Source organism: Pteropus alecto, unplaced genomic scaffold, assembly GCF_000325575.1.
Source record: "Pteropus alecto unplaced genomic scaffold, ASM32557v1 scaffold72, whole genome shotgun sequence".
In the NCBI taxonomy this organism is placed as follows: domain Eukaryota; kingdom Metazoa; phylum Chordata; class Mammalia; order Chiroptera; family Pteropodidae; genus Pteropus; species Pteropus alecto.
In genome coordinates, this window is record NW_006436811.1 from 8,989,515 (window position 1) to 9,011,338 (window position 21,824).

A 21,824-nucleotide genomic window follows, 5' to 3' on the forward strand; every position below is an offset into this window, starting at 1 on the left:
GCAGGAAACTTCTGCTTCTAGGTGTCTTTATGCCCTTCTACCCTTGCGTGGAGGGGACACATCCCCACCTACTCTTACTGGAGGCCATGGCAACTGGTGATGGTATCTTTTTAGGGTTCAAGTCCGTCCATGGGTTCAGGGGAGGTGTATGGTTTGAATTTGAAGTTGAGGGAGGAAAAATGTCTGCATTTAATATGCTACCATCTCCAGCATGTTTAAAAATGTTTTAAGCTTTCTTTAATGCACTATTAAGATTTATCATGTTTTTGACTATCCAGCAATTTAGAGTGGTTATTCACCTTTGAAATATATTTAAACGTTTTTCTTTAACTTTAGCATATTTTAATGTGTAAAGATTTTTTTTTCTTTTTCTTTTTAACATTCAAACCAGGACTGTAATATTTTCTCTTATATGACTTTGGAATGAATGCAAGCATATTTTGCATGCTAAGGGGTTGTCATAGTTATGGTTTCTGAGACGCCGTGTTTAGCCTGTGGTTAGTAGACTATAGATGTTTGTGGTTAGGGCTAATGTAGAGTAGCCAGCATTTTGCTTGGAATGTAAAACATGTGGCTATTGGAAAAGGTTACATCAATTCTGTTGCCTATGAACGAGCTTAGTTCAGGTCTGGCACACTGCCAGCCTCTCTGAGGACCGGCCCGGTGAAGAAGATCGGACTGCAGGCTTCTTTCCCTTCCCTTCTTTAGTCAACAGTCCAGGGATGAGCTAGGCATCCCTTTTTCATATCACACTGCTCTGTGTGACTATTGGACCAAAATGAAAATCTTGTTCTCACCCAGGGGTGATTTCGTCCCTCCACGTGACATTTGGGGATGTCTGGGGACTTTTTTTTTCATTGTTTCAACTGGGATAGGGGATGCTATTGACTTACAGTGGGTAGAGGTCAGGGATGCTGCTAACCATCCTGGAATGCATGAGTCAGATCTCATACCAAAGATTTATCTTTCTGACCCCAAATGCTAACTGTGCAGAAGTTGAGAAAGCCCGTTCTTGAGTCTAGACTTTTCCCCCCAATTCTTTTTGGCACAATGTAACTTTAAAAATATACTTAGTACTTGAAAAGTTATACTTAGCTGTTATTTTGCTTGTTTCTTTTTCTGCAGAGAGCTGTGTTTGAAAATTATAGTTGTAATAGGATTATCGAAAATTGAGCAACACACACAATTTACTGGGGCAGCATGATGCTCTGGGTGCTGTTGGGGGAAACAAAATTAAGGAGGGTGTCATCTGCTCCAAAGGTTGATTGATGGGTGAGGCAATTCAATGATTTTGAATGATAAAATGCGGTTTAAAATAGTATAATTATTTAGAAATATTCTCCAACAGTCAAAGTAAAGAGTGACACTGGGTTACAGTTGGGATCCTGCTTGATTCCTTGGCCACGTCCTCTTGTATAAATCCAGCTCACTATTAATCATCCAGCAGCTCTCCTGGTTAATGCGGCTTCTTAGGATAGGGAAACTCATGAACTGATGATATACATATTATACCAAAGAAATGTATGAGGAAGATTAAATATGATTGTGTCAAATAACTCCTCTATCTGTTTTGAGAAAAACAAACATATTACCACTTGTCTCCTGATGATTTTCAAATTGTATCAGTTAGCAGGTATAATTTAATTTTTTTTAAAAAGTAAAAATGATATCCAACTCACAGAACCTTGTCATCATTTTGAGCTAGAAATTACTAAAGTTTTTGCCACCCACAAGTAATTTTGATTATTAAGTATCATTTAAAAATAAGCCTAGTGAGCTTCACCTTTGCCTTAATTTTTTTCATGGTCATTACATTTTGTTCTGTTAATACATTTTCCTGTCCTATTTTGGACCTCAGTTCTAGAGAGGTGAATTAATGAGACTTTTTGGTCCATAGTATGTGATCACAGTACACTAGAGCTCTTTTGTTCCAGTCTCTTTTTCCACATAGGTAACTATTCTAATATGTTTGTTCGGTCCATAGACTTTCGTGTCCTTATAAAATCGATGGTGGGGTTTTTTTTGTATGTATTATTATAACTTTATATATTTTAGACCCCATTCTATTTTTTTTCATTGAGCTTTGCTTTTGAATATTTAACCATGTCGCACAGTGTTGTGACAAATATCCCCAGACTTGTCAACCTGTGAGATGGCATATATTCAGGAGTGAGATTGCGGGACTGTAGGATGTGCACCATTTATTTTTGCCATTAACTACTTGCCCAGGTGCCTTCCAGGAGGCTCCACAGCGGCACTTTGCTAGCACTGAATGAGGGAATTTCTTTTCTTACCTTTTGTTTATACTGTTAAGGGTCAAATTGTTCCCTGCCCAAAAGATGTGCTGAAGTTTTAACTCTAATACCTGAGAATGTGACCTTATTTGAAATAGTCTTACAGTGATAATCATGTTAAAATAAGGTCATTAGGTTGAGCCTTAATCCAATATAATTGGTATCCTTAGAAAAAATGGTATTTTGGGACAGACACACAGAGGGAAGACAGCCATTTGAAGACAGAGGATTGGAGTGATGTGTCTACAAGCCAAGGTTGCCAAAGCTTGCCAGCAAACCCCCAGAAACAAGGAAGAGGCAAGGAAGGGTCTTGTCCGTACAAGTTTCAGAGGGAGCATGGCCCTGGCAACATCTTAACTTCAGAACTGTGAAACAATAAATTTCTGTTGTTCTAAGCCACTCACTTTGTAGTAATTTGTTATAACAGCCCTAGCAAACTAATACACTCACCATCACTGATATTATCCAATTTGGCAATTTTTGCCAACCTCGTGGGTATAAAGTGGTATCGTGTGTGTGTGTGTGTGTGTGTGAGAGGGACAACAATAGTCAGTTTAATGACCCATCAAAGAAACACCTGGCACAGTTCTGAAAGTCCTGGACTACTGTTTTTTAAGAATGAAAAATTTCAGATTTTATGATCCAGAACCCTGAGGAAAAATACTTACCCACATAGTAAATCAGATTCTCCTTAAGGATGACATAGTAACCCTCCAAGACTGTCTATTGTTTAAGTATGAATTTCTCTGTTCAAAGGTAAGGTTAAGCCATCTCTTCATGTACCTGTTTGGTTTTCAAATATTTTCTCTAAAGTCTTCACCTATCTTTTATTTTTGTTCTTTGATATCCTTTCTCGAACAGAAACTCTTAACTTTGATGTCACATTCATTCATTCTTGTTTTATGGTTAAGAATTTTATGGTTCCTTAACCATAAAGTTATTTTTGTGTATATCTCTCTGATACATTTATAATTTTACATTTACAGTAGGGTAACTAATCAAGTTAGGTTTTATGTATGTACTTGGTATGAGATAGTAGTCAACCTTTTACAGCACTGTTTCTTTTCTTCCAGTTTTCCCAGCACCATATGCTGAATAATCTATTCCCTCCTTCTTTGCTGTTCTCTTGAACGTTTATCAAGGCCCATATATACATGTCTGTTTTTGAGTTTTCTGTTCTTTGTTGCTGTACCAAGATTGCTATTTTTTGACTTCGAGTGATGTCAAATATCAGATGGTATGAATTTCTTCTTTCTGCAGTTTTCAAAATTGATTTAGCTATTTTAAAACTTTTATTTTCTCCATAAACTTTGAAATTAGTTTAGAGAGTTCTTCAAATAATCCAAGTAGCATCTGGTTGAATTTGCTTGAATTTCTAGATCAATTTGGGGAGGATCGTTATCTTTACAGTAATTTATTTCATCTGTAAACAGAATATTTCTTTATCTTTCAAGTTTTTAATATTTTATTAACATTTTTAAAATTATGGATAAAATGCGTATCAAGTTAAATCTAAAAACTTCATAGTTTTGCTGCTGCTTTGAATGGTATCTTATTCAATTATATCTTCTAACTGGTTAATGGAGACGAACGGTATGTGAAGTTTATCTTGAATTTGGGAACTCATCTCTCATTAGTTTTAAGGGTTGATTGGTTTTTCTCTATAGATGAATCAATCATATCTCTACATAATGACAACTTTATCTCTTTCCTTCCAGCCTCTCATATTTTTTTCTTACTATATTAATCAGGATGGACAACATTATGTGGCATCTTTGACTTGTTCCTACCTTAAAGGGAACACATCAAAGGTTTCTCTTTTCTACTGTTTCACTTTATGCTATTGTTTTGAGTATATAGCATTAAAAATCAATTTATGGATATTTTCTTGTATTCCTGGCTTTGAGAATATTTATCATAATCAGATGTTGAATTTCATCACATGCATTTTGGAATCTATTAAGGTTATGTGAGTTTATTTTTTCCTCTAATTCATGTGGTGAAATATAGTGACATGTTTTAATATTAAGCTACCCTTGCATTCTTGGAATAAACCCTTATGAAGATAATTTTTAAAATTATTAGCTTTTATTGATATTTTTCTAAGATTTTTTTCATTTATGTTCTTAAGCAAACTAGCCCAGAATTTTTTTAAGCATTGTTTAGATTTTGAATCAAGATTTTATTAGTCTCATAAAAAATTGTGTTACTTCCTGCCTTATTCTGTCATGTGTGAAAACATTTAAGGTTGGGTGTATTTCAGGGAATAAATGATTAAAATTACATTTTTTCTCGCATTTATTTTGACATTTCATATGATTCCAGAAATCTATTCCTCCTATTTAGATTCTCAGTTAATATTTTTTAATATTCTTGTTAAAAAAAAAAACCCTTTGTATAGTTACAGAAAATGTTAATTGAGCACTTACTACATTCCAGACAATATAGTTGGTGGGAACACAACAACAAACGAGTAGATAAAAGTCCCCAGCCTCATGGGACAGACTTACATTTTGGTGGAGACGATAAAAAATAAACAAGCTGGTATTATATTAGAACTTTGCTTTTTTTGCCCTATTTCCGTCTGTATTTTGCTCATTGTACTTTATCTTTTTTTTTTAAAATCCTACAACACTGTATATAATATGTATAATATGTATAATATGTATATATGTATATGTATAATATGATAATGGGACTTTCTTATTGATCATTTCAAAGAACCCGTTTGGTTTTATTTACTCTTTTTTGGTCTGCATTCAGGGAACGGGGTTTCCATTTCATTGTTTCTGCCCTTCTCTTTAATATCAATCTTACATCTTGTTTCTTGGATTCTACTTTTGCTTTTTCCATCTTCTTAAATGGCTAGCCGATGGCGTGCGGTGCCTTAAGTTACTGCACTGGGGGACTAACCACATGTTACCCCTTCTGTCCTCTCAGGGTCTTTACCGTTTCTGCTTTCTTCAGATCCCTCTGCTCACCAGTGGGGTAGGTGCTCCTTGGTCTCAGGGGCAGCTGTAGAGTAGGCTGCTGTGCTACGTGTAGAAGGTACCTTTGTTCCTGTATATCACTCCATTAGTTTGTCATAGTCTCTACCTTGAAAACTCGTTCTCTGGAGTTTTTGAGATTTTATTTCCGAGTCCCCCTTCTGAGTAGTAGATAGATGCCTTATCCCTTGTCAGGAGTTTCAGGTTGGCTGATAGCAGGTACTTTGTCAGTGGAATTTAAAATGTGACTAAGGGAGTATGGAGTCCCCATGAATGGAATTAATGCAAGGCCACAGACAATTTGGAAACTTGTATTTTCACATTTAGTCTTTTCACTGTTCACTCTGAATCCCTTATTCTAAGAAGTTTTGATTATTCCCTCCAGCAGTAATTCTTCCTTCTACCTATTATTCTACTACTTTATTTTTACTTCTAACTGTATATATCCATTTCTTTTAAAACAGCGATTTTTGCTTAGCTTTGTCTCCCATCCTGATGTAGGAACACTTGAAAGGCTGAGACCCAGGTTTTTTCATCTTCATGTTTCCCACACTACTGCATATATAGTAGATGCCAAAAAAAGGTTGAGGTATATTAAACTAAATATTGTCAAATACTACTTTTAGACAGAAAAGGTAGCTTCATGGTATTGGACAGCCAGGAATAAAATTCTCATATATGAAAGTGCTATGTAAACTGCTAAATGTGACCATGAGCGAGTTACTGAAGGTGTCTGTGCTTTAGTTTTTGCAAAATGGTAGTAAAACCTGCTTCATGGGGTTTGGAGGAAGAGATAAGGCGAGTTAAAAGCTGTTTTAATTGAAGCAGTGAAGGAATGCAGAAGACGCAGACACACCAGAACTAAGGAAACGCAGCAAATGCCAGAAAGGTAACCAAGCCACTGTGGGAGTGCGTAACAGGAGGAACAGTGATCGGTAACCAGACACGACAGGCCACTGCCACCTGTTTCCAGTTTCTCTTCCTCCTCTTGCTGGCGGAGCACAGGAGGCATGAGAAAGGAACTGTCACATTCCGAGAGCACCAGCCCCAGAGGCACGCGTTCCCTGCTTCCTCCCATGCTGTATTTTAATTTTACTTGTATTTTAACAACTTCTTTGAGGTATAATTTACATCCCATAGAATCCTTGCTTTATTAAAGATTCTTAAGCACCACTCTCCACATTCTCATAATTACATGGGTTACTTTAAAGTTGAACAATCTTTTTTAAAATGAGTGTACTTTTCTGCAGCTAGAAATTGTAAATTATAAATGTTTTATTTTTATTTACCTGTCACTTAAATTTTCTTCATTTAAATTTTCTTTTTTTTACTTGCTATTTTAATATTAAGTACAAAGTGACACAGTTTAACTGAATGGCTACTCATGCCTGACAGTGACTCACCCAATCAGGTGTTAAACTAAATTTCTTAATGCTTCAGAGGTTCTTCAGTGTGGTACTCATGGAATTTTAAGAAACTGATCATTTAACCAGGACTATTATTGTCACTTGTCTTTTTGCTTTCTTATTTACATTTACATTCTTGTAGTATTAGACCATTTTCATAACTACCTTTAACTTCGCGAAGGCTGGAGAGGAGATAATAATTATCTCTTGAAAGAGGACCTGCGGGAGCAAAGATGTTGATCTAAGTGTCCCCAGTTCACACCTCTCCCACTGATGTTAGTACTTTGGGGCTTTTAAGTACTTTCCTGTGTGTTCTCATCTGATCCTTCTGGAAGGATCTCCTTTGGGAGTAGCAGCTGAAGTTCCCATTTTACACATGAGGAAACTGAAACCCACTTAAGAGACTTCTATGCAGCTTCCAAATGGTGATGCTGCGGGATTCTGGTTTGAATCCTAATGTCATTTATAGATTGAATATGTGTTCCTATGGGTTATTCAATTTGTTAATTAAAAGTAGAAGTAAAGTTTTTTTTTAATATTCAATTTTAACTCAGCGAGTATTTATTAATTTTCTGCTATGTGCCTAGGAGAAAGAAAAAATTATCCTTGTGAGAAAAGCATCTGGCCTTGGGGAATTAAACCAAGACCTGACTCTTTTCACAAAGGAGGGGAACATTTTATTAATTCCCTTTAACTACTCCGCCACCTTTTTTTTACGTTTTGGAAGATTTCTGACTTTAATTCTGAGAGTTTAAAGGAGCATTTGTAGCATCTTCTAGCTAAATAAAGTCTTTGAAGTGACTTTAAGTTCCTCATGTGTTTTTGATGCTGATGGTAACTGAGATGCTTGTTATATAGGGAACAAGAATATTAAAGGATACTAATGAGCTTTTGAGATGTTCTTCATGACTGTGTATGTAGTTTACTTGATCATAGCAAATATAATAAACTTGTTTTAATGGCTAAATATTATACTTAGGTATCTAAGAATTTCCCGAGATATCTATATTTTAAATTCAGATTTGTATTTAGTCATACATTTTTTTCAAAGTTCAGGCATAATTCTTTTTTATATTACATGCCTCTTTAATCCAATATAATTTTAAATACAGTTTTGAACTAAAATTTTTGAATTTTAATATTGTAAACTATCAGTTTAAGAAATCTGAATTTAAAATAGTATATGTAATAATACTGATATTGCAAAAATAAAGTGCTGATGTTTTTACTTACCCCCTCCTTGATTAATGGTTTAGTGGGGCTAGTTCTACTAGTCTAAGCCTGGTTGGGGTCAAATGCTAATTGTAAGATAAAATGGTTTTAGACTTACCTTTAATTGTCTTTAAGCTAAACATTTACAAATCGGTATGCCGAGGGACACAGGGTAAAGACACTACATACTGCTGAAAGGTAAAACAAAACTAACTGCAACAACAAAAGTCCTTCTGAGGTGTAATGAAAAAAAATGTGACAAAATTTATTATACTACAAATTTTATTATTGTTTGTCTTGTTTTTAAGAATCAAATGGGACTTCCAAATGTTTAAATAAAAAACTTTAAAAGTTCATAGCGTTGTGAAACATCAGTACTAATGGTGAATACTGGTTTATTTTAGTTTTTGGACCATTTCTGGTATTTATATCAGATGGTTAAGATTCAAAACACTTCGTATCACTTCTCAAAAGTTAAAAAATTTACATAATAATATTTTTTTTATATAAGACAAATCAAGTAACATAATGACTGGGGAACAGTTAATATCTTTGTCCCCAATGTATTCATGTCTAGAACTTAACATTTGCCAAATAAAAAATTTGATTTTCTTTTTACTAACTCTTTTTGATATATCTGGAATCCAATAACAAGGTTGATTTTTATTTAGGTGACTCTGGTCCTTGGAAAGATCTATCTAAAGATCTTTGTAAAGCAGCAACAGATAGTTGTATTCCTGCTCATAATTTTGGGGTAAAATTTGTTTCATGGTTGAGGTTGATAGCTGAAAAATACAGTTTTCAATTAGAAAAGTAATTTCTGTACCTAATTTTTGGGTAGTTACTATTGTCAACCTAAATGAAAAGGTAAACTGAGGCAAATGCAAATGACTGGAAATTGAGTTTATTTGGAAATAGCAGAGGAATTGAAATTTGGGAAATGCATGCTGCAGCAAGCTACAGGCGGGTCTTTGGAAGGTTTGCGGTGGGCTTATGGTCAAGGAGTGTGAAGAGGTGGACATCCAGCTAGAGTCCGAACAGTAAGTTCATTGGCTTGAGGATGGGGAGGTGTTGTTGGCAGATGTTCACTGGCCAGGAAATAGTTCCTGGTCTTCTATAATCAGGCATTTCTAGGAAATCAAGTTTCTTGGTTCTTAAGTTCTCTTCTTTTGAGGGTGTATTATAACCTCTGGTTCCATTTTAGATTGAAATCTTTTAACACTATGAAAATGTAAAAGTAATTTATGACTTTTAATTCTTGTTGAATTAGACACACTGATACAATAAAATAAGTTTATCTACTTTGAAAATATATATCACTTGTTCAGAATGGATGATTTTCATGACTTCTTCTTCTTTTTTTTAAAGCTATTTCCTTTCTAGAAATTTGCCTGATGCTCTTCCCTGTGCCAAGATTCTTTTTCCAGTGCTACTGTCTGTGATATTTTCTCTCTGCTCTACAGTTTTTTTTCCTTTATTTTTATATCCTATAAATGGCACTTTGAGATAGAAAAGGTTAATATAAAAAGTGTCAATGAATTCTTAAATATTATTTTTTTAATCTAAAAAGTTGCCTTGATTTTAATTTAGCTATTCAAGTTGGCTAAGAGAACATAGGAAAAAAAGAAAGAACAGTTTTCTAGTCTTTTAATTTTACCTTAATATATTGAAACATGTAGACATATGTTACGTGGATTATGTATTTATTGACCTCATAATTCCTATCTTTTACACATTTCTTCTACATTCATAGTACAAAATTAGTGTAAGATAATATTTCTGTAGCTAACCTGGCAAGCCTCATTTATATGATCATCTTTGAGAAGCCCTATGGCTGGTGAAAATACACTTTCCATTACTTAGTTTAAGTTAGCTTGATGATATGATGTCAGATATGTGTATAGAATAAAATTTTTTAGTATCGTTTGTTTTTTGTGGAAATAAAATGGCTTCTCAGTTAGTTATACCAAATGCTTCATAATAGTTTTAAATTTGTTCATGTGCTCTTATCCTTGGGTGGAATACCCTAGCAGATTTTTTAGTAACTTCTTTAGAAATTTAAAGCCTTCAGAAATTTTTCAAATTTTTTGATTGAGGTAAATTTTAGAACGAGTTAGAGTTCAGAAACAAATTTGTTCTGATAGTTTCTTATGATCTTTCTATGGTGTAGTTATTGTTCCTTATATTCTGGCTTGGAAGTAGTCATTTAGATACTTTGTAAACTTTATATGGGAAAAGATCAGATTTACTTCTGGATTCTTGTTTTGTAAAATAATAAAGTTTTAGTCTGAATGGATTAATTAACTTGATAGAGTTCTAATTTAGAGGCAATTTGTATCTGTATGCTTGGCCCACATTTTATAGGTTCTGTAGCTATTTAATATTGGTAGCTAGAAACCAGAAATGATTAGATTTCTACTAGTGTTGGTAGTTATTCAACCAAATGTATGTTTTCTATTTAAAATCCTATTTTCTGTGTTATGAAAAGTTTTATAGGATATTTAGAAGAAAAATAAAAAAAAGATCAAGATTTTTTTCAATAATGTTTGGTGCAAGAATATTCTAATATGTTTCTAACTTAAATTGGAGTCAAAGAAAATGTAAAACAAGTTATAAACTTAAAAATTTAAAAATAAAAAAAACTTTCTTATTGATAGAAGCCATGCTTACGACTTACACTGAAATACATTTTAAAAACTGACAATAAAAAGGTTTATATTTGGAAGTTGGATATTACTGTGGCTATTTTGTAATTGTAATTTTTCTTTTTGAAAATAAAATCTCCCCCAAGTCTTAATTTTCATGTCAGGATTTAGATACTTTAAAAAGTGAAAATATTCCTAAAGTGTTCTCAATTCTGCACTGTTCTAGAATGAGGCGTTTAATATTCTCCACGACCGAAGACGGTGTCGCTAAAGGAGTTGCCACTGTCCTGGGTCCTTACTGGTCCTTATTGTGTTCCCGAGGCCATTCCAGCCTTCCTGCAAAACTGAACAGGCAGCACGTTCTCCCCTCTTTATGTTCATTTGGTAACTGGCCCTAGGCTGTTGAGAAAGAGGACTAAGTTTGGGATGTTTTATTTGCCAGGCCTGGGGACCGTACCCTTCTGCAGCTGCCCTCCTTGACAAACAAGTATGTGATATTGGGATCTTTCTTTTTTTTTCCCCCATTGTTTATATTGTAGCTTTTATGTGAAAAATAGCCAATCAGAGTGCTTTTTCATTTCTCTGTGAGAATTAGGCCATCTTAATTTCACACATATTAGAATTTTGCCTGGTGACCCAATATTGTTGCTAAGGTGTTTTGAGAGCTATTTCTTCACCATCAGAAATGATTCTTGGACCCTTTACTTTTGTTGCCAAATTCCTTTTCTATACTTTATTTCAACTCTGAGAGGTCTAAAATATTCATCCTTAGGTAACTGAGATTTTTATTATAAAGGAGAACTTCCTAATAATTTTGATATTGGGAAGTAGAGTAAATAGCATGCTTGTAGCCTCACAGGGAAGGTTGCTAACTTTAGTATTTAGAGTTTAAGGGTGTGGTTGACTTCATTTCTTCATTAGGTCAGTTTCCATTAAGGATCATGTGTGTGTGTGTGTCAAATGCATGAGTGAATTCTGGACCTTATTCCGGGAATACAGAAATGGACATCCTATGTGGTATTTCTTGGTGTAGCTGTCTGGTCAGTGCCGTAATGCAGATAGGCAGAGGGAGCTTTGGGAGAGGAGAGACGTCAGAATCAGATTATTGGGAAAAGATTAGGAAATGCTTTCTAAGGAGGCAATGCTTGGTTCAGTCTTGGGAATGAGTTGGAGTTAGCTGGGAAATGGGGAATTGAAAGGCGTTTTTTTCCTAAAGGGGAACAGGTGTGCAGAACACGAGGGAGAGTGGTGTTGTCAGGGAAACACCCCGAACTCCAGCTGGAGCTTAGAGGAGCAGGGCACCAGAATGAATCATCTCAAGCAGCCGTTTTCAAGGGGTGGTGTTCTGAGACCCCTATAGGTCCCTGAGACACTTGTGCATGTGTGTTGGTGTGGGGTGGTGTGGGGGGAGGTCCTAGTTCAAAAGTTCAAAACAATGCTGATTTTTATTTGGCTTTTTAACCCTAATTATCTCGAGTGTGCTGGGAATTTTCCAGAGGCTCCATGATACGTGATGACATCATTGCTCTCAAGTTTAACGGTATACGGACTTGCCGCTTCTCATGTTTGAAAAATTTCTCTTTAAATTTCTAAAACAGTAAATATTGATAGATAAGTTTACATAAGCTAGAGCTCTTTGGGCCTTCAATAATTTTCAAGAGTATAAAGGCATCCCGGGACCCAGAAGTCTGAATGCTGTTCTAAAGAGTTTGGATTTTATTTTGAGTGCTGGAGGGAGTCACTGAGTGACTTTTGCAAGAGGGTGATGTGATCAGTCTATTTCGAGAGCATGGTGGTGATATGAAGCACAGAGTGCTTAGGGGCCAGCCTGGGGCGAAGAAACTAGTTAAACAGCTATTGCTGTAATTCAGGAGAGAGATGAGAGCTCAGGCTACTTTTCCTTGGGGTAGATATGGTGGTAAAAATGGAGGGATCCTAAGTACATAGAATCAGTCGTCCTGGAAGGTTTGTATGAGGAAGAAGTCCTTCTCACTCCCAGGCTTTTGGCATGGGATGCTGGCACTCAGTGTCCACACTGAGTGGACAGATTCCTTCTTTGGGCACTTCAAAGGTGTGTTGCACTGTTTTCTGGCTTCCATTGTCTCTGATGAGAAGACCTTGTAATTCAAATCAGTGCACTCTTATATTCAATGTGTCATCTTTCTCTAGTTGTTTTCTAGATTTTCTGATATTTGCTTATCTTCTTGAATTGTTAAACATGTTTCCCAATTTTTGAGGAAATTTTGGCCATTATTTTTTCAAATATTATTTTCCTGCCACATTCTCTCCTTTTCTTAATTATTGTAAGTTGTTCATTATAATTTACAAATATCTTGCTGTCTTTAGTAATTTAAACAATGGACCAATAATTTCTTTTGACCAGGACAGCAGTAAGCTAAAAACAAAATCAGCTGGCTGAATTTTCCTTTTTTACCTCTTGGCTGAGCATGAAACTTGATTTTCATTCATTCAGAGCTGCAGCACCAGAGATGGTTTCAATCAGCTCCTTTGTGATGACAACTTGGCGGGTGTGATAGAAAGTCAAAGTCAGTTGTCAGTCATCTCACAAGCATTCTTGCCAGCGTCATCCGTGGCCATCATCCTGGCACTTGGTACTTGTGGTGGATTTCTTAGCAAATAGTACATGGCGTTGGCCAGGTTGTATTGTTGGCAGTTCTGCAACATGTCACATCCATAGCATTGTGGATGCTCATGCTCTCAGCGCTTACAATGGCGTTAAAAGCAAAGGTAGGCTTTTCTTCTGTCCTGTGGAGGTGACAGACCTGAATCTATTAAAAACCATCAATCCTTTGCAAATTCATATCCAGAATTTAATAATTCCAGAGCAATGACTGATCTTCTCTCTAAAAGTAGGGTATTTTCTTCCCAGTTCCTTGAATGTCACCAGAAACTGGTCAGAATGAGTCCTGTGATGTATACCCCTAATTTTATTACAAATTTCAACAATCTTAACTTCTTTCCTGGCTGTCTTAAGCGTAGCCATTTCACTTTTCATTTGTTTAGCAACCAAAGAATGGACAGCACCATGAAGCCCTCTGTCTGAGGACACACTGATAAGGAGGTGTTTCTTCTTGTCTTCAGGCACCTTAATATCAGCTTTTTCATACAGAGCCAAAGATCTGGCTCCATATACTCCAGCTGGTTTCAGCTTCCTCCCAGCTGGGCATATTTTGCTGTTGCTGTCATTTTCACAGACTTCATAATTTTCTAGATGTTTTTAATTGACTTTACTTGCCTGGTAACATCTTTCAAAGTTGCCGTATTTCGAACTTGGTTCCATCGCAGCTGCACAGCCTGGGCCAAGAGCCCAGGGACCCCGCCTGAGAAAACGTGGCACTAGCCCGCTGAGGTCAGGCCTCTCTCCTCTCTTCTGGGACATCAGTTACAATTGTTATCCAATTATGTTAGACATTTTAATATTGTCCCGTAGGTCCCTAAGATTTGTTTTTTCAGTCTTTCATCCTGTTCTTCAGACTGAATAATTTGTGTTGATGTGCAGTACATCCTCAATATCTTCACAGAGTTCACTGACTCGTTCCTCTGTCATCTCCTTTCTGTGGTTAATCCCATCTAGTGAATTTTTATTTCGGATATTTTATTTTTCAGTTCTTGAATTTTCATTTGGTACTTTTTCTTGTCATTGTTATTCATTGTTATAGTTTATAATTCTCTGCTGAGATTTCCTTTCACTATTATTATGAGCATTTTTCCTTTCTATATGTGAGTATTGGAATGATAGCTGCTTTAAAATGTTTGCTTGCTAATTAGAACCTTGCTGACTCCCTTGATTGTCTTTTTCTTTGGGAATGAGCTCCTGTTTCTCGCTTTTTTTTTTTTTTTTTGCCTACAGCACCTGGTATTCCTAGGTGGTCTACCATCCAGGTACTAACCAGGCCGGACCCTGCTTAGCTTCCAAGATCAGACGAGATCGGGCTTGTTCAGGGTGGCATGGCCGTAGTCCTGCTTTTTTTTAATCTCAAGTAATTTGGGTTGCATCCTGGACATTATAAATGACATGTTGTGTGAGCTCTCAGTTTTATTACATTTTGGCAAAAAATGATATTTTTGTTTGGTTAAAGCAGACACTTAATTTGGCTAGACTCAAACTGCAAATTCTGTTTTTGCTATAGTGGCAGCAGCTTAAATCTCAGTTTGGCTCTTGTTGCCTTGGCTAGAGAGCTCGGAGTCTGCCTGCACATCTGCGGCTCAGGGGCCACCTAGTGATTTGGGAGAAGTTTTTATACTTCCTCTCTCTAGCTCTCTCTCTCTATCCTGGAATTTTCCTCTCATTTTCTAGTGACTGTGATTGTCCTGGGCTCTGTCCTCTAGTTCCCAGCCCAGTGAGACTCTGTCTTTTTCTTTTTTTTTTTTTAACCAGAATTTGAGCCACTTGCATAGCAGGGGCGGGGGTGTGTCCTTAGGCTATAAACCTTAAAAAACTGGAAACTCACCTTGTGCAGTTCCTTCTTCTACAGTCAGCTCGCCTCCAGGCATTGCCTGCTCTCATTTGCTCTCTAGTGCTTTCAGAAGAACTTTTTTTTTTTTTTTTTAATGTCAAGAAGTCCTGAGTTTATAGTTTCTATCTGTGGGAGAGTTGGTCTGATAGGAAGTACTTGGCCATCCTAGAAATGGAATCATGATATTTCATTGGCATTAATAACTGAGAAAGACAACTTAATTAAGTGGGGGGCGAGGAAGTGAGAGGGGATGGTGAGTTTAATTTTGGTCACATTGAGTATTATGGCAGCCAAAGTAGAGTTATCCTCCCAGTGGTAGTTCTAGATGTATGACTCTTACAGGTGTGGTTTGGGCCGGAGATAATAGATTTAAGACTCTGAAGCATGCTGCTGATGACCGACATCATGAGAGTGGATGAGCAAGGAGGGATGTTTTTGAATGAAAGCATTGACCTGAATTCATAACCCTAGGGAGCAGCCATGTTTAAGAGGTGGACCTAGGAAGAGGAATCCAGGGAGGAGATTCAAATTGTAAGTGGAGTAATTTGTTAGGGAAAGTTGTTACAGAAACCAAGCCAGTGGCTGACAGTTCTTAACCTGGGATCTACTGACCCAGTTGGTCCAGGGTTAAGTTTCAGGGGGTTTCTGAACCCTCTATTGTGTATGCATGTGTGTGTGTTTGTGTGCATGTGTATACGTGTGTGCTTGTGTGCATGTGCATGTGTGTGTGCATGTGTATGATTTTTCTGGGGTGAGGGTCCATAGCATTCAACAGATTTCCAAAAAAGTTTGCGGGTTGTGATTTGCAAATAGTTAAATGCTGAAATAAACAGTATCAGACCGAAGTTCAGGAAAATAACTGAGAAATCTCTATTTAATCTGAAAATTTGGATCTCGCTAGTGGCTTAGAGTATTTCAGAGTGAAGGTGGAAGACAAACAAGTTCACTGAGAAGTTAAGCGAGATGCAGTCCTAAGGATAGGGAGTATAGAATTCTCTTCCAGGAAGTCTGGCTGATAAGGCTAGGAGAGATTGCGTGATAGGGAGGAATAAGGTTAAGATAAACCCTGCACCGCATGCCTAGCCTCATCTGTCACAGGCCACTTGCCATTTTGTCCCTTTTGTGCTTACGTGCTGAGGTTTTTCAGTTTGCGAAAGCTGCTCCATCGTAAGACTCTAGAGACTGCTTGTGTGGGCCGGCACACGTACATTCATAGCTTTTGATCCCAAAGTGGTTATGAGGTCCATGAAAACAGGACTTAAATTTTTGTTTTGGTTGTTCTTTCCCGACAGCACTTTTTAGTATATTCTGCATGTAGTACAGATGCCGTGTGGTTCACCAGCAAAGGTTTCAGGATACGGGGTAGGTCCGCGACCTGGCGGAACAGTGAGCCCAGTGCCAAGAGTGCAGAGAACATCTCTGGTGAAGGGGTTCCCTCACAGCTGCACCTGGGTATTCTCTGGCCTCTGGGGGAGGTTGCGGGTTGTATACACTACAGGCTTGAGTTCCAAGGTTTACCCTTTCTAGGCCCTTAGAACAGGGAGAGGCCTTAAGAACTTTGTCCAGAAGTCAGGAAGTATAGAATGTATGTCCCATCTCCCCCTTTTGGTCTTTTCTTAATAGGAGAGAAGTGTGACTAGATGAGACAGTAGCTGAACTGGGATGGGAATCAGAAAAGCAGGCCGAAGTAGGGGAAATTGAGATTTTGTGGCTTTCTGAACTTGTTCCAATGTCCTTAAGTTAAAGGAAAGTTACAAAATAGCTCTTGCGGCTCATTCCTATTGCTGCTTTTATTTTCTCCCACGGAGAAGCAGAAAACTTTTCTGCTTTCCAGTGCGCCCTCCTCACCCAAACCAGCTAATTTAATACAGATTCTCCTTGTTCCTTCTAGCCCCCGTGAAGCCCTCAAGTGTCATTGTTCTCCCAATACCAGATAGTGATGAAAATATGTGATCAAAGATTAAATGAGAGCCAATTTCCCATCAACATTCAATTCTTATAATAGAAATTTGTTTAAAAAAAAAAAGTGGATTTATAGTTGGTTAAATTTGTGGTGAAGACATTTTGGATCGTTCCCTGCTCAGGCTCCTTGCCAAGGAGTAAAGTGCTTCAGATCAGCTTCGGAGATCAGTTCCGAAGCCAGCTTGCCGCCTGCTCACCTCCAAAGGCTCTGCATCACCTTGAGCTGGTGGGAAAGGGCAGGTCCACTGGGCTTAGGGAGTGAAACAAATATCGAAATGACATCTGAGAAATCTGAATACTTTAGGTCGTCTGCATGTTTCATTCATTGCTTAATTTTTAAAAGTAAAAATGGAAACTTAGTGTATATACTATTTTGTTCCTTGGTTTTGGTACTTAACAGTATAGCTGACTGCCCTCCCGTATTGGCACACAGGAGCTTTAAAAGTTTTTTTTTTCCAGTCATAAAATCTAATATTTATAATTACTGTATTCTATCGAATGGATGAACTAGAATTGCTCCAACTCTTCTTCTTTCGATAGATATTTAAATTTGTTCTGAAGTTCGTCATTACAAACAGTAATGTTTCAGTGAATATCATTGGGCATAGGTCATTTTGCATGTGTGCAATTATAATTGCAGGATGGTTCCCAGCTGCTGAGTTGTTAGTTTTCCTCTCTAGAGAGTTTCGTTCCCACCAGCTATGTAGTAGAGGGTCTATTACCCTGTTCTCATTCTTGGTCAGTCAGAAAGCGAAAGATGGTATTTAGTAGTTTTGATTTTGTGTTTTTCTGATAAGTGAGATTGATCATCTCTTAATACGTTTAAGAGCAATTTGTCTTTTCTGTTAACTCTTTATTTCTACCCCCTTTATTAAAAGAAAACTGGCTCTTTGTCTAGCATGTGTATTGCAAATTTTTTTTGTGTTGGTTTGTGTTTTAACTTTCATTTTTCTCATCAGAAACTTTAAAAAAAATTTGTATGTAGTTGAGTTTATTAATCTTTTGTGATTTCTGGGTTTTTGTATTATAGAGACCTTTTTCTATCTTAGAGTATAAAAATTCTCCTGGTTTCTTTAGGTTATTTTGTGGATTCACTTTATATGCTTCAAAATAATCGACCTATCTAGAATTAACATATCTAAGGCATGAACTATGGATTTAACTTTATTTTTCCCTCAAATATCCACTCAGGTAACATCTTTTTTTTTTTCACATGACCGGTATACCTATGGCAGACATTACAAGTCGTTCACCTGATATCTGTTCTTCTCTCTTCACCATCCGACCCCCTGACATTTATAAGAATGTTAGTAAATCCATTTGAAAAGATTTGTCTTTTCAGACATCCTTGTGCTGAGGTCACCATGAGTCGTGGAGGACTCGGGAGTAGAGCATCCAGAAGAGCTATTGCCTTTTTGGCAAAGAGGGGTAGACTGAGGGGATCACCCTTTGGTCTTACCCTTTCTTCTTTTCCTGTTTGAATGAGGGTATAACCATTTGTGGACCATCAAGGAAATTATTGTGGATTACAGTTTGAGAAATGTTGCTATGGATGCTGTGAAATCACATGTTGATTGTGAAAAACGTAACGAAAGTAAAAACACTTGTAGAGAGTTAGAGGTCAGAGTGCTTCTGTGTGTGTGTATTAGTAAACTCAAAGCAGAGTGAAATGCAATGGGAGAATGCAAATGAATGGAAGGACTAAATTCTTAGCTTTTATTCTTAATATCTTGGCCTTCTCCACATTGGACTTGAGGGTTAGGGTATACACAAAACTACATGAAATATGATGGCATCTCAAACCAAATATGCTGATTTTCTCACTGGGTTTTAGCCTAGTTTTTGAAAGGCAGAGAAAACCTGCTCAAAGGAAATGATCCATTTGGTTTCAGCATGTGGACAATATTCTCATGAGAGTAGTAGAATAAGTAGTTATTTATTTATATTTTATGATGACATTGGTTAATGAAATCCAATAAGTTTCATCTGTACACTTTAACAGTAAGGCATGTATATATATATATATATTTTCTGTCCCCTTTGGTGTTGGTGGAAGTCTGAACCAACAGGACAAATCCTAAGACATCTTTGTTGCTAGAGGCAAACTCTGAGGTGGTGGGTGAGCTCTCTGAGAGCGAGCTCTATATCTAAATATTACCCACTCCTTCATTGCTGGAATGCTATTCTTTAAACAAAAGGTGAGTTATTACCTTAGTTGAATAAGATAGCCAATGAGACATGATGCTCATAACTCATAAAATTGAAGAACATTTTATAAATTGGCCTCTCTGTAAATTTCTCCTCCTTGTAACACACATACACACACACACAGAGATGTCATTTACACAGTACTTCTTAGAAGCAAAGTCATAATTAAGATTCATGGAAATTTTACAAAGTTTTCTCTAAAACTGCACACATTTGTGAAAGACTGCATATAAAAAATCAAGTGACTAATAAATAAATATATATGCAGGAGTATCCTTAGCTTCCTACCTGGAGCGTAGTAGACGATTAGTAAATGTTGGTGGAATGGATGAATACAATTATGCTGTCAAGTATAGCATATTGGTTTTTAAATATATGACTCTCTCCAGACTGAATATTTGACAGATTTGATGAAACAGTGACTGTTGCTACTCATTAATCTTTATGATTGTTAATGTAATTATAGTTAACAACAAAAAAGATTTTTTAGAGCTTGTCTCGTATCTAAATTATACACAAAGAAATCAAGCATTCCAGACTGTCTGCTTTACATTACTGTGAAAACCTGCGTCTCTCACTGTAGCGGGAAACGTCCCTGGGAGCAATGTAGCAGGTAATGTGATGCTAGGGCCGGGGAGCAGGAATTTGTCAGGTGTTGATTTTCTTTTGAATTTTATGAATGTCCTTCTCTTTGTATCAGTCCACGCCTGAAGATTAGGTTTGTTCTGCTGTGGATAAAACATTCCTTATTTAATGCATTCCACAGCAGCTCCCAGGTGAATGTGAAACTCAAACCGTGTGTCACCAGCAAACAAGATGAGAAGGCATTGCGTTATTAAAGCTTTTAGCTGCAAAGAGGGATGCTAGGTAAATAAGTTTAGGACAACCCCTTCATTGTTGCTAAAGCAAAAATGACTATTTAGGGGTGGCACTTTTCTGTAATAAAGTGACAATTCTTTGATGATTGCACATAAGCCTTTCTTAAAAGGTTGTCTACCTAGTAAATCTTTAAAACTGTAACTTAGGCTTACAACTTTAAGTCACAGCTTTTAATATGAAAGCTATGAGTTTTGGGGGAAGGATCAAATCCTGGTAGTACAACTTTTATTTTTGTGCCTGTGGTAAGAACAACTCATCTTGCTTTTTAAGAAAGGCTTTTAAGCCCTTACTTATGGTAGGTATAGAAGGAGCCGAAGTATTTTTTGTTCTGGATTTGTTTTTCGTGACTTTGTTTAATTCAGAAGAGACATAGCTAATAACATAGACATTCAACACCAGAAAAGGCGGGCACATTGGAGAGATGGCATGGCTGCTGGAAGATATGGACCGTGCAAAGTCCTTTCTACAAAAATCCGCTCTAATACTTATTACTAATTAGAGATTCATTTACTTAGGTCCTTAAAAATTCCAGTTATTTCCTGAGAGAATTAATCATTACCGTCAATTCTTACCAGTATCTGTAATCACATTTTGAATATACTGAGGATATGTTTCGTATTAATTTTTTAAAGCTAGTTTATGTTTAGCTATTTATTCAATAAAATTTGAGTACCTACTATGGGCCAGTGACTTTTCTAGGTGTTTGGGATATGTTAGTGAAGAAGTCAGATAAACATACAGAATAACTAATGAGTTGTTTATTAGAAAGTTCAGCCAAATTTACTGAATTTGCTGAAAATCTTACAGTGGAATTTAGCTGTATTTCTTGTGTGTCCTAACAGAAGTCTGTGCATTTATCCCTGCAACTGTTTTTTTTTTTTTTAAGGAATGTTTCTTAATGGGGCTCCACAGAGCAGATTACTCTGTGATAGGATTTGCGGAGCACATGACTTTTCAGTGATGCTCAGAACCTTATGCCACTCCCACCTCACCCCAAACCCCTTTATTAGACCAGCTTTACTCCCATTGGTTTACACACGGGAATTCAGCATAGTTTTTTTTTTTTTTTAAATAAGTGTTTTACTAGATTATAATGGAGTGGATGGATGTTAGAAAATGGAGAATTATTATTTCCTGTTTGAAACACAGTGGTTTAGATGTTCCATGAGTGACTTTTCTTGTCATATTAATCTGTGCTCATCTGTGAGTTTCTTTCTTGTTTTTCCAGCTTGGTAAAACTGTTCAGGACACTAAACAGATGTTTATCTGAAATCTCTAGCTCTCTGAGACTTGGAAACTTGCAAAAGGCCATCCATAGCAGCTGATATCTTATCATGTTTCTTATGCCCACTTCCTCCAGTGATAAAGCCCCTGTTTCTTCTGGTCTCAGCTGTTTCTGTCTTTGTAACATACTGGATTCTGCCTCGAGCCACTAGAGATGCTGAGCTTTGGAAAGAAACGAGACACATTCAGATGAAGAAGTGGAAGGGCGTTTGTGTCAGCTCTTGCCAGGATAATGCTGTGAAACACTCAAAGTGTAGTCGTGGGAGCACCTGCCTCAATACAGTCTCGAGCACTTGTTAAAGGTGCACATTCCCATCTCCAAGGCTGGACCCATGGACTCTCGAATGGAGGCAGAGGGAAAATCTAACCTATTAGCAAATGGCCTTGGTGATTCTTCATTCTCAGTACAGTTTAAGAATCACTATCTTAAACCTCTTTTAATATCAGCTCAAAAATGACATTTCTAAAT

General features: G+C 36.8%; 1 protein-coding gene and 2 pseudogenes across 15 annotated transcripts in view; 1 reads left to right on the forward strand and 2 right to left on the reverse strand.

Moving 5' to 3' along the window:
• LMO7 (LIM domain 7) overlaps positions 1-21,824 on the forward strand; it is a 183,098-nt gene that overhangs the window by 19,372 nt on the left and 141,902 nt on the right. The window lies entirely within an intron of this gene.
• On the reverse strand, positions 7,889-14,342 carry LOC112481376 (annotated as a pseudogene).
• On the reverse strand, positions 14,407-14,525 carry LOC112481543 (annotated as a pseudogene).